We start from the raw sequence: 14,718 nt of genomic DNA, 5'->3' as shown, positions 1-14,718 counted from the left end.
TCTCGTTTTAAGGCGGCCACGGTAGGTCATTGGTAGAGTTCTTACCTCTGGTGTGTGAGGGGGGGTCCCTGTTCGATTCCCGTCCAAGTAAGTTTGTGGTGGACAACATCGTGTCCGTGGGTTTTCTCGGATTACTCTCGTTTCCTCCCACATTTCATTCTACAAATTTTTCCATCATTCACTTGTCTTAATTATCCGTCTCTCTCAGCCTAAAAGGCATAATTGTGGGACTTTAAACTGCAAGATTTCATTTCATTTCTTTTTTTTTTTTTTTTTTTTTTTAACTAGTTGCTTCCCCAAACCTAACAGTAGTGACATCTCCTGGTTCAGGTACAAGGTATCACAGCTAGTGACAACTACAGGGTGTCCCACATAAAACCGGTACGGCTCACGCACCAGATTCAAGTAACACTTGAACAGCAACAATGACCTAACAATGAATAGATAATAGAAACGTTAAACAGTTACCTGTTTATAAGAGATGCTGGAAGTGGTGGCCATCGGCATTCAGGCATTGCTGACCTCGTTTGATGAGGTTACTGCTGTAATTCTGCAGCTCCACCCGCCATTATTTTAGAATACACTCTTTAATCAAATTGGCATGATAAAAACCCAGTTCGAAGTAGGTAGCAACTATATTTTATAATTTATTGCAAACGGTTCAGCCATTTTGTTGTAGTGTCGTCACAACGATTTCAATATGATGACAAAAACATAAAATTTCCCACTCCTTAAACCGTTGACATTCTGGCTTTTTAAAGGGAAAATGTTAACTTTCAGTTAAGCATCCACTGCTTTGGCACTATTCATTTGACCATCATGGTTCATACGTCATTCTTCTTAGAATAAAAACAAGCTTTCCAATGAGAACAATTTCGCGAGTGTATAACGAATATCAAAAAGGGAAATAGTCAGGTAATTCGGGATTTTTTTCTCCTAAAAATCCCTTTAAGAAGTTTTGCGCCCTGGACCAGCTCCTTGTTCGTGTCAAATTCTTCCAGGGCCTCCAGTATGACCAGTATTTGGACAGAAATGCTATAATTGCTTTCAAAGAAATGCTATTGTACCATCTAGCCAAGGAACTGTACCTGAATCCTTTTAAAAGAACCACACCAATCACTCAAAACGAAAATAACTTCAATCACATCCCTTATTTCACCTTCCAAATTAAGCTTAACACCTGTTGCTGGGAGAGAAAAAAAATAGATTATCGCCAAAAATAATAATAAAAAAAGAGAGAACAGTCTCAGTCAGAAAACAACATGCACTTTCCTTGCAAAAACTAACTTCGAACACTCAACATAACTGCAGTGCAAAGAAGAAAGGAAGAAAAAAAAAACCCTGTGACCTCTGGTAGGAGTTCCTCAACTCCTAGATTAATTTATTAACAAACTGCCTTGGATTAGATCCTGTCATTAACTAACCTTACACCTGAGTGTATAATATCCCAACACACGTAATGAAAACAAAGGACATTAATAGCTCAATAAATACGTCTAAAGTGTTATCAAATGTCTTACAATAGACGAAAAAGATTAATGGCGTATTCATACATTAGCCGAGAATAGATATAAAACAATACAAGGTATCACTGCCTCCTGTATTTATTTCCAATGGACAGGTGTTTCCCGTTTCTTGAATTTATTGACCTCTCGAAACATACAACAGTAAAAAATGTTCTTAACCTTATTCTAAGAAATTAAGATCAAGTAGGTTATAACTACATATATTCTGACCCACGATGTGTACGTGTCATTCATACGACTATTTTTTGCTCCACGATGTGTAGTCGTTATTCATATACAGACGTGTGCAAATTATTAGATTAAATGTCGATTCTTCAGGATTTTCGATGAATTTTTGTGTTTTCTCCGTTTGTATTGTGTACAGTTGATACTTTTTAAACTTCAAGTATGTTCTGGACTTTATACCTTGTCAATAGAAAGTATTGAACCTTTTTATTTTTTACTGTCAACAGTGGTAAGAAACTGGCAACAATGGTAAACAACTGCATCATTGTATACTTATATTATCACGTGTTGGCCCTTTCTTTATACGTCGTATTAAATTTGCTTTCAATGTTATTATGTTTTTTAATATTCCAAATAACAGTTTAATGTGTATTAGGTGTAAATCACACGCATTTTTGCTTTCTTAAGTGTTATTTTTAGCTGAAGATCTGTGGGGAAAAAAGTATTGAAATTTCGTTCGTTCTGTATTTTGAGCTTTAGTGAAAGTGACAATTATGGGCAAAACCAAAGACGTATGTATCACCACGTAAAATTGCATTAAATGAATGTCTTGTGCAAGAAAAACGTTACAAAAATATCCTGATGGTAAGAAAGGGTATCCCCCGAGAAAGAGAGGGAAGAAGAAAAAGAAACTTCAAAATAAAGAACAAGAGACTCAAAATCAAGCCTATCTTTCTGGCACATTGGAAACAGATATTCAGGATAATGTACAAGTAGTAACTGAACATGCTGAAGATACCTCTACAAATGTAATAAATTGGATCGACCCCATGATCAAACTGCACGAAATATCAGTACAACAGATAGAAGAATAAAAAGGAAACTGTTCGAATCCTCTTCACGACGAAAACTTATTACTAGGGATGGCCAATTCCGGAATTTTTACTTTCCGGAATCCGGAAAGTAAAATCGGAAAATTCCGGATTTCGGAAAAATTCCGGAATTCGGAAAAATTCCGGATCTCGGAAAAATTCCGGATTTTTTCTGAATTCCGGAATTTTTCCGAAATCCGGAATTTTTCCGAATTCCGGATTTTTTCTAAATTCCGGATTTTTTCCGAATGTCGGAATTTTTCCGAAATCCGGAATTTTTCCGAATTCCGGAATTTTTCCGAAATCCGGAATTTTTCTGAATTCCGGAATTTTTCCGAATTCCGGAATTTTTCTAAATTCCGGATTTTTTCCGAATGTCGGAATTTTTCCGAAATCCGGAATTTTTCCGAATTCCGGAATTTTTCCGAAATCCGGAATTTTTCTGAATTCCGGAATTTTTCCGAATTCCGGAATTTTTCCGAATTCCGGAATTTTTCTGAATTCCGGAATTTTTCCGAATTCCGGAATTTTTCCGAAATCCGGAATTTTTCCGTATTCCGGAAAACAAAATTTCCGGAATCCGGATTCCGGAAAATTTTGGCCATCCCTACTTATTACGTACGTTTCTTCGCAACTAAAGCACAATGAATCAGACTGGCTGGAATCTTATCAAGTCTTCATACGTCTACAGAGAAGCTGCTCGACCATCAGACTCACCTCTATCCTGCATTTCTTGATGTTTAGAAGACCCTCGCTGCTGCTGCTTGAAGCACCTCCAAAGAAAATACATCTCGAAACGGATAGAATGAAAGGAAAACTTGATAGTCATATTACACCAGTGTCTTTGTTGCCAGTTATTTATGAAACCTCTGTGTATTTGAACATTCTTCAACGTATGTTTGGTACTCAGCGCTTACGTGAAGATTCCATTTCAGAGAACTACCAGGTACTGGTGGCCAGAAGGAGAAGCGAAGTTCCTACTGAAAGTTCAGGAGTAACTTTAAGTATGAGTGAAACGTTGATCCAATTATCACTTCACGACGATAATGTGATACGTTCAATCAGCGTAGAAATAACAAGCATAATTGAGAACACTGGTGGAAACATTGTTACACAAAATAAACAGCTTTCGATAACCATGAAGAAATAAAAATTAAAACTAAGACGCATACCAGAGTTCCTTTCTTCAGCGGAATGTGCATTGTTTAGCTCAAGTTGTTCTCTCCCATCCTCTAGAACTAAGGATGTTACCATTAGAGAGATTCCAGCCATTAGTGAAGTTCCAACCCTAACCCTAACGCAATCCAACACTGAAGCACTAACCAGTATGTGTTCCAGACCATTGTGTTTGAAATCTTGTACATCTCGTTCAACATTGCCTACAAGACATAATCCTACAAACACTATGAAGAATTTGAATAAATGTAGAAACGATATTGAACCTTCTTCGAAATTAATTCATTATGGCCAACTTATTAAAGCACAGAAAAATTTCTGTTGCCTGCCAAGTAGGTGCTTCATTAAGTGTTTGTAGTTCTACAGGCTCTCAAGTGGAAATTTTAATTAAAATTAAGTGTTCTGTTTCCTTCCAAGTCGAGTTTTTAAATGAAGAGAGTTGTTCTACAGCATCCCGAGCTACAAATACTTAAGCAAACGTTGTTGCTCCAGCCTGTACTAATCCTGTACTAATGATTACACAGCTGATAACCCATTATGCAAACATGATACTCTCGTTGAGCAGGCAGGTTTTGAAAACGGCTGCGCAGAGCAGAATCAGTCGTACGACCAAAGACAACTGATTCCTTCAAGAATCAATCAAGAAATAGAAAAACTGGAAGCTGAGTATAAAAAATATTTAATAAAACAGTTCAAGCGAAATCTTCGAAAAGGAATTCGAAGTGCATCAGGTGGAAAAGACTTATGGAAAGTTGCCGAAAGGGCAGAAGAATTAGGCAATGAGCTGTATCAAGAACTGCCTCTGTATACAACATTTGATGAGAACTTTTGGATCCATCTAACATCGAACTACCTTGACAATAAGCACAAAATACAGTTACTTCGAAAGATATACAAAGAAGCCAAATGTAAGGCTAAGCTTAAAATTCGTGACTATTTGAGATCAACTAACGTCAATCGAAAAAGCGTCAGTCTGTTTTTCCTTCACTGTCTTACCAAACTTTGTTGCTTACCTTTTTGAAACCAAATTCAGAACATGTGCTGTATGAAGAAGAACAAGAACAACAAAACTATGTTTCAAATGTTTTTCATTAAACGCTTGGATCAAATAATCCTTGAAATTATAATGTAAAGAAAGTGCTATCGGTACGCAGACAACTAAACTGTAATTTTCTGCACGTCTTCTGCGCCAATAAACAAGACAAATTCATAAAATCTAGGGCACTGAAATCTAGGGAAATGAACAAAACTTTTCACCACGGTTTGTCACACTAAAAGCTCGAACTCGTAATGGGTAATGAAATCAAAGGAAGACCATTTTGTATTTGTAAAGCCACGGTGATATCAATAAAAAATAAGTAACTACTCCTGAGAAGTCCTGCTCAAGAATCCGAGTAACTACACCTGGAGTAATCTCCTCCCTCAATTTCGTGTCAATAAAACAAGCCACTACTCAGGTCGAGACTACTCCAGATTTATGAACGTCTACTCGCGTTTCGTCTGTGCCTAATAGTTAGTTGTATCAATAAAAGGAGTTATTACTCATTTCTTCCATCTGTCGGGTGGTCATTTCGTTGTGGATAACATATGGCGCAGTATCCTAAACGCCATGGAAGGGGCAAGTAGCAACGACAGTTTCAATCAGAGTGCATTTGTGAATATTGTAAGAGAGTTTCCAGTGGTACTTTCAGTCACAGTTACCAGAAAGTACACGAAGGAAATTCGAAGCTTTGAAGGCAATTACAGTGAAATGCAACGTAATATCAAATACATCCACGACTGAGGGACAAATCCAAAAAGGAATCTTTAATATTCGAGCGGGAAAAAAACAACAACCGGGAATCAAGAAAGTAGCCCTGAAACGATGGGAACGAACCTATTGGAACTGATGGATGTTGATTCGACAAGCGCCTATCACGGGTTGTCCAAGGTCTTTGTAGATTGTTTGGCTTTAAAAACGAAATCAGACACTTGACTCCTTTGTTTCCTTTTTTTAAAGTATAGCCAGTCACGTCATAAAGCACGTCCATCTGATTGCGTTTTCCACACTATACGTGTCCCCTTTCGCCTTGAAATAAACAAAATACATTCACATTACCCCCTTCCTATCAACGTTGGGTTGAATTGATTTTGAGTTTAACGTCTCTTTCATTAGCGAGGCTATATGAGACGGGACCTACTGATTAACGTGGAATCCGAACCACATGACCTCCCGCCAGGAATCGAACGCGGGTATCCCACGCCAAAGGCACGTACGCTAACCGCTTAGCCACGAAGGAGCTCTTTCTATTAACGTATTCGTCTCCAAAATACTAGGTTTCTTCACTGCCACGTGTGTATAGTCAAGTGCTCCAATAGCATCCGGAAATGTATATTGTTTTTGCCACTCTGCCTTTGCTGCTTGCATATTACGCACACTTGCCGGAAACAATCCAGTTTTCAGATTTCGCAATAATCGCATCTATTACACTTGTAGTAGTCATAGGCACAGTACTTTGGGCCACACCAGAATCTTCTGGCACTCCGACCTGGAATCCTGGATCACTTACCTAACGCAAGAAAACACGCATCATTTCGTCATTACGTAGTGCGTCACCGCGACTTTCGGTTGATTCTCCTAAAAAATGTTGTGCTAACCACTCTTCATTTTCTTTCAAGAACTTATAATGTTTTTTGTAATCACCATTTGCAACATTTCTATGCAACTTATAAGTTTTAATAGGCTGTAAAACAATCATATATTCTGCAATATTTCGCACGGAGTCACCTACTGAGCTTGCTCCACAAATTTGGAGAAGTTACGTGCATCACAGAGGAGTCTCAGATTGTTATTGATATCAAACACAGAGCAGTTACTCCAAACGGGCGGGGTTTTTCCGAAGTCAGCCGAGACGAGTGGTGCTCAGTTTTCTTTTTATTGATACCAATGCGAGTAACTAATCCAAAATTGGGAATAATGAGTAATTTCTCCGTTTTATTGATATCACTCAACATTTACTCTTTTACTTTGTGTTTCTGTTTTTAAAATTTATTTGTTTTAGATAATCAGTTCTGTTACAATGCAAAAATGTTAAGGAAATTACAGTCACTGAAATAAAGTCGAATAGTCACAGTTCATACAACAAAGGTAACCAAGAAGATTCTGTCACTTTTTGTGGAGATGTGTTCCATTGGCCCTCACACCGTAAATTGAATGCGAATGAAGATAAGGCGAAGATCAGTTGTTGGTGCATATATCCAACATACTGCCTGGTTGTGGCAGTTCAGTTACACCATGAACGTGCGTAAGGACAGAGTGAACATGGAACCTCCACAGAGCGTCATATGGACGTGTATGCTGAACGAGTTTAAACTGGAGTCAAACGCCGCGTCAGTGAGGCGGAAGATATGCCAGGCCTTTTGTAAGGGTGTAGTGATTACGCGGACAGTACAGCGGTGGTTTAACAAGTTTTAGGACGGTGACGAAACACTCAAAGACGCACCACGTACCGGAAGACCAACACATGCACAAAATGAAGATCTTCAGGCAGCAATTGATTCGAACACTGGCCAGACATGTGAGGAACTGGGACTACAATTCAGTGTGAGTGGAGAAACCATTCGGCAGCATCTCCATCAACTTGGGAAGCACTACAAGTTGGGTCGATGCGTACCACATGATTTGACTGCGGTACAGAAGGCAACACGAGCAGACATCTATGTTTCCTTGCTGTTTCGTATTAGGAAGTAGCCATTTCTGGACAGGGTGTTGACATGTGATGAGAAGTGGGTCCTGTACGAAGCTCCACGGCGCAGTCATTATTGGTTAGCATCCCATGAACAGGTTCCAAAATAGCCGAAACCAGCACTGCACCAGAAGAAGGTCCTCCTGTGTGTTTGGAGGACTGCATCGTGCATCAGGAATTGCTACCATCTGGTCAGAGCATCAACGCAACTGTGTACTGTCAGCAGTTGAGCCTTGTTCAAGGAAAACTCAGAACTTTGGAGCCAGCACTTCTGAATCGCAAAGTGGTCCTTCTGTTGCAGGACAACGCTAAGCCCCACGTGGCTAGGATGTCCCGGGACACCATTTTACGCCTCAGATGTGAAACACTATTGTATCCGCCATACTCCCCGGACATTTCACCGTCCGATTATCACCTGTTCAATTCCTTGGACAATCACCTTAGAAGACGCCAGTTCAAATCCCTACTAGAGGCGCAAAATGCACTTGATACCGTCTTCTCTTCACCGCCACCAAGTTGTACCGCGATGGAATCCATGGCTTCCAGACCGTTGGCAGAAAGTCGTCAATGCTGATGGGGATGGGGACTATTTTTGAGCTTCCAGGTACATATTAGGTAACATATCGATGTTCGAAGGTAGTGGTGAAAATGCGACAGAAGTTCCAAGGCTTTTGCTGCTACCAATAATAATAATAATAATAATAATAATAATAATAATAATAATAATAATAATAATAATAATAATAAACTCTGATTTTGAATCAAAAAGGATCAACCACAAGAAGTTTCAATTTCGTCTTGTAGATGTCCACCACTGCAGGAAGTCTGATGCCTGGTTACGACCACATATGTAACTTTTACCATTGCAATAAACAAAACTCGAGAATTAACTTTCCTTAAAGACTTATCGTGAGAAGTAACGGACTAACGTAAGTCACCGTTATCCGTTAACATAGTAACGGATTGATGTCACTAAGGAATTCGGGTGAGATAATTGCTCTATGTACTAATTGCAAAAAACAGAAATAAAAAAAATTCTTTCCTTCAAGGGTTATTGTGTGTGTTATCGGACGACCGTTCATCAAAGGCGCTACCCACAACAACAAAAGAGATGTTTACTTTAAAAGTACATATGTAACTGACCTGTATATATGTGAAGTGTGATGAGTTGATGATAATTTAAAAAAAAAAAAGCCTTCTTAGAACGCTGTTAAGACTAATGGCACCAAGTGTGGCGATAATACGAACTAGATTGCGAACTGTATCGAGAGGGAAATGGCTAGCTTCCCTTTCAAACTGGTCATCAGACTGGTATATTCAAAATTCTGAATTATACTAAGGGAACAAATTGTATACTGTGTAAAAGAGAAGTTACTCTTATTGTGTATTATGTACAAATAATGTTGTAAAGTTTAGTGAGATGCTGGTTTAGTGAGTTTAGTGTATTCTGGTTTTATGGTCACTGAGCATAGAATATTTGGAAGTCTGTCATAAGTTGAATGTGGTATGTTGGAAGTCTCCTGTTATTTGGTAAGTTAGCTTTGTATTTACTATTCAATATTGATATTCATGCATTTTGTTCAGTATTGAGAATAATATTCTATAGTTTGTTTGTGAATTGAGGAACGTTATCATTTTTCTCATTCGAAACTTCCAAGTAGTAACCAAATTGCGATTCATTGCTGTAAGATTAAAAGTATCAGAATTCCTTTGCAAGTATTTGCATTATTGAGATTATTTTTAACAAATATATATATATATATATATATATATATATATATATATATATATATATATATATATATATATATATATATATATATATATATATATATATATATATATATAGTGTTTCGAAACAACACCGACAACGTTTGGGAGGTGATTTCTCACCCCAAGATAAAACAAAAAGTATAGACCAACCTGATTGCACTAATTCTTCCTTTTGGAGTTATAGGCTGCCGCAAACATGAAAAAATGAACGCTGAAGGTCCATAGCTCCAAACCTATGGGGCCCATCGTAGTCGGGTCAAGACATCACATTAGGAACGTGGATGTGCCCTATCCAAAAATCCATGTTTCAGAATCCTAAGATGCTCACGCAACAATTTTTATAGAGGAAGTTTGGCTATGGGCATATAATTTGAAAGACTTACCAACTACCTCTATAAAAATGGTTGCGAAAATGGAATGGCTGCGGTACCACAGTATTCTGAAACATGGATATTTGGTTAGGGCACATCCACGTTCCTAAGTGAAGTGTTGAGCCGACTATGGTAAGTCCCATAGTTTTGGAGCTATGGACCTTTAAAGTTCATTTTTTCATGTTTTCGGCAGCCTTATAACTCCGAAAGGAAATATTTGTGCACCCTATACTTTTTGTCTTATTTTGGTGTCAGAAATCAAATCCCAAACGTTGTCAGTGTTGTTTTGAAACACCCTGTATAACATTTGTACAGTATCGAATCAGTTTTCAAATTCATTATTACTTGTTAGAAAAAGACGATCTTCTTAAACGGAATTAAATATGGGGCTGTGCTATATAGTTACGCCCTGCCGGAAAACGATGGGTTAGGTATTTATTTATTTATTTATTTTAGATATCTTAACACGCGTTACAGAAGAAAGAGAGAATCCACGTTTTTGTTTCTTTATAACATCTGTGTTGGACTCGTATCTGTGACAGAAAACAATAATAGTTATAGGAAGCATTTGTCTTTTTTTGCTTACTCTCACACTTGACTTGGAAAATTATGTTGTGCTATAAGAAATTAAGAGGTAGCGAACTTTTAATATGAAAGTCATTATCTTCCGTTCTGTCGAAGCAGTGTTCCCTATGCGTTGTTAAAAAACAAAAACAAATTGTGAATCGTAGTTTTAAAAAATTAAATCTCATGCACCATTTTTGAAAATGATAAATTTTGCAAATTAAAAAAAAAAAACTGACTCTGTACAGCTACCATGTTACCGAAACTCTCAATAAATTATCATACGTAATTTTCGAGAATGAAACAAGGTCATCTTGATACGTATTTTTCGAAAAAATTAAATTGTATAAATCTAAAATTGACAATGTACAGTACAAAAGTCATATTATTGAAACTTAACAAATTATCAATGAAGTGTTCGAGAACTAAACAATTTAATTGTGATGCGCAGTTTTCGAAAAGATGTAAATGTTATAAATATTTTTTTTTTAAATAATACTGCACAAAACCCACGTTACCGGAACTTTTAACAATTTTTATGCATATTTTTTTTAGATCAAAAGAATATAATTCTCATGTGAAGTTTTCAAATTTGTGATATTTGTTTAATTCTTCTAAGAAAAGACAACCATTTTCCTAACAATGACATATATTTTATTTTTAAATAAGTCTCCTGAAAAATAAAACTGAACTTACCTTGAAACAATTAAGTTAAATCTTGAAAAGTCACTCGGTTGGTTTTCACAGAAAATACGATAAAAAGAATGACGATAAAACATATACACAGTAAGAACAACGGTTGTCACTGGTGTAAAATTTGAAAATGAAAAGCTAAATACTTATATTAATCATTAACCTTAAAAAAAAAAAAAAAAGTAAACTGAGGAATAATGTCACAGAGAGCCAATAAGAACAAAGCTTGCAGTTATTCCACAATATTACGAAACGTTCAATGTTCAAAACATAATGACATCAATTTGGTAATTGATCACGAACCTAAACGGTATACAGTATATGAGGCACATGTTCAAAAAAGGACTGAATTATTTTTACATGCTTTAGCAACTCTGATGAAGCTGAGAGGGACGCGATGGCTCAATCGTTGAGTCTGATACATGGGGTCCTTGATTTCATTCCAGCTCGCGCCAATTGAACTTTGTGGTGAACACTGTGTGCGTGGGTTTCTCTTGTTTCCTCCCACTTTCTTCAGGGGGCGCGGTGGCTCAGTTTCAGAGCGTTCACCTCCGGTGCTTGGGGCCCCTGGTTCGATCCCAGCTCGCGCCGTGTGGACTTCGTGGACAAACACCGTGCTCGTGGGTTTTCTCGGGTTCTCCCACTTTCTTCATTCCACCATTTCATTTATTTCTCATCATCACCGTCTCCTTTAACCTAACCGGTATAACCGTGTGACGTAAAACTGAAAGATTTCATTTCATTTTTTTCTGATGAAGTTGAGAATACACAGCAGCATGCCCTAGTATTCTGTGCTTGCAACAGAGATAGAATCACCCTACTGGAGTTGTGTACTTGCGAGTAGCAGTAACGTGAAATGGCTGCCGTATTAAAAATCCCACCAAGGCACGGTGGCTCAGTGTTCACCTCTGGTGCATATGGTTCCTGGTTCGATCCCAGGCCGCGGCAAGTGGATTTTGTGGTGAACAAACACTGTGCTCGTGGGTTTTCGCTGGGTTCTCCCGTTTCCTCCCACTTTGTTTATTCTACAATTGCATTCATTTCTTATCATCACCGTCTCCTTTAGCCTGGCCGGCGTAATCGTGGGACGTAAAACTGAAAGATTTCACTTCATTCCATTTTCATTTTAAATATCCCGCCAAACATGTAGTGAGATCTGTCATGTGATTTCTAAACGCCAAAGCACAGAATGCAGCTGACATCCATCGGAAATTGCGTGCCATTCACGGACTGACAGTAATGAGTAAAGGGGAGTCAGGCATGGTCCAGAGAGTTTCCGGAAGGACATTGAAATATTTATGAAGATTGGCGTAGCTGAAGGGCTAGTGTTCAGGAGGACGATCTGGGAGAACATGTTAACGAAAAAGTGCAATCCAATCACCGGTTCACAATATCTAAACTCGCCAAGGAGTTTCCAAAAGTGTAGTGTATGTATGATTTCTGGGCAAGGGCACAATTGCTAGTTCTGAAAGTATATAATACTTGCATGTCCCATTCAATTTCTTCTTTTCTGGCTGAGAGTGATGCAAAAAAGCAAAAAGGAAGCAATTTTATACTGGGACACACGCACACACACACACACACAAATGCAAGTATTATACTTCAAGAACTTGCAATGGTGCTCCTTGTAGAGAAATCATAGCATGGGAGAAGACTTAGGCAAGACTAATGTAAAAGGTGATGAAAATTTTGCCTTCCTGAAGGGTTGATTTCCAGTCGGCAAAGGGCCACTTTTCGACAGCGGCAAGAGGTCGGATGCCGCCTGTAGGAGAATCGGGTAGCCACCATCGAAAAGAGGTCCTTTCGAGCAGTCTGCAACCAGCCGGAAAGGCGCATAAAATGCGCCTCCGCTAGAAAGTAGCCTTTCCGAGCAATCGGCAAACAGCCGTAAAGGCTCAGTAAATGCGCTGGCGCCTCCGTCGAAAAGAGGACGGCATAAGGGGTCAGCAGAGGGTCGGAAAGAGTCCTTTCCGACTGTTTTGCCGACTCTGACAGTCGGCAAAGAGTCGGCAAAGGGCATTTTTCAAAAATATTTTCGACCGCTTGCCGCCTCGGCAAAAGGTCGGCAACTTAGACCAAGTAGATCGTTGTACCACCGTGGACGGTTGCCGGCTGCCTACCGGCGGCTTGCCACCTTTGACGATGGCAATCTCTGGCCGACCGCGACTTCCTGATGGGGGTGCTGATGTCTTTTTCATCAAATACTCTTGAATGGTCTAGAGCAAGAGTCTTGTTCAAGCTTTCCTGGATCGTCTATAAGATAAATACGTGACCAACCAGCAAGTAATAAGTAATTCTTTCCTTACAGAAAAATGAAAGTTCTACAAAAAGTAGTTGTCGTTAGTCATTATTTTTATGCGACACTACTTTAAAACAACTTGTCACTACTGTGAATACCCGTTATTAAAAGGCACTAGGATAAGGGATGAAAAGGGAGTCCGGGATCCCCCAGATTTTCCGTGTGTGCCCATGATCTGGATATACACTAGACTCTCGCTAATCCGGCCCTCAGTAGTCGCTAATCCCGATCTCTCAGTAATCCGGCGCACATCCAACCAAAAACACGTACACAATGAATTATCGTGCGCATGCGCAACAATGCTTTATATACTGTACGTATTCGAAATTGTAGCATTCTTTACAGTTCGGTTGCGTGATAAAGCATGTCACCGTCGGTATTATCATTGGGACAGTTAAAAATTAAGGACATGTTTCATAGTGAGTGATGCTACTCAAGGACTAAGTTTTCTTTGAAATTTAATGTATATTTGGATTTAATAAAGTATATCCTTTATGTTTTAAAGTTATATCTTTCGATTTAATAAATTACAGTACACTATATCCCCCATGTTTTCAAAATAAATAAAAAAACAAGATAAATAAATAAATTAAATGTCAGATACTCAATAATCGCTTCCGCTAATCCGGCACCCATATGTGCCTGGAATGGCCGGATTAGCGAGAGTCTAGTGTATTTGTTTGGGTATCTACCAACGAAGCATACATACTTGAAGTCCTTCAAGGACCTTCACCACCACCCCTCAGAGTTATACAGAAATCGGCGTCACTGTACTAGGATACTTTTTCTTTCTTCGACAAGGTTCATAGAGATGTTATATAAGTTAGTGTTTCTCAAAGTGTGGGTCCCGACCCATTTGCGGGTCGCGAAAAGTTTTTCCTTTTAACTGTGAAAATTTTATTTTGATGCAGAAACATATGGTGTAAAGTAAGTACCCTTCAGAAAATGAAAATTGAAAACGTTTGTTAATTAGGTGAAGAGTAAGTGGTTACTTAGACAGGGGCGTCATTTAGGGGGGGCAGGGAGAGGCATTTGCCTCCCCTGAGTTTGAGATGTATATAGATTTTATCAATAGAATAATAGTAAATCAGTGAAAAACGCGAAATTTTACTTATATCAAGGGGTCTTGCCCCCCCCAAGCAAAATCTGAAATGACGCTCCTGTACTTAGAGCCCTGCCCTGTTGTACAGTCAGTAGGGATGCTGGGTTAGGATGGAAGAGAATGGGTAAGTTAAAATCTGTCACGAGGTAGGGCTTGCGTTGAGAATAGTGTTAGCTCTGTGTTCCTTCATATTGTGAAAGGCACACCTTCCCCAAGCTTAATTTGCCTAGTAATATGCATATTTAATCATTTATATAAATAATAAATTGAATATTAATATCTGTACTTGATTTATATGTATTATTATTATTCAGCCATACACGTAATATTCACTATTTATTCACACCAATTTTAATTTATAAAACTTCATTAAATCATTTTGTTAGGTATCTAAGGATAGAATACAGAAAGGGAGGAGAGAAACTTTTAAAAGTTCCTTTTTGTGTACCGGT

The sequence above is a fragment of the Thermobia domestica genome, chromosome 10, assembly GCF_964235325.1.
Source record: "Thermobia domestica chromosome 10, izTheDome1.hap1.1, whole genome shotgun sequence".
Lineage (NCBI taxonomy): Eukaryota > Metazoa > Arthropoda > Insecta > Zygentoma > Lepismatidae > Thermobia > Thermobia domestica.
This window is presented reverse-complemented; position numbering follows the sequence as displayed.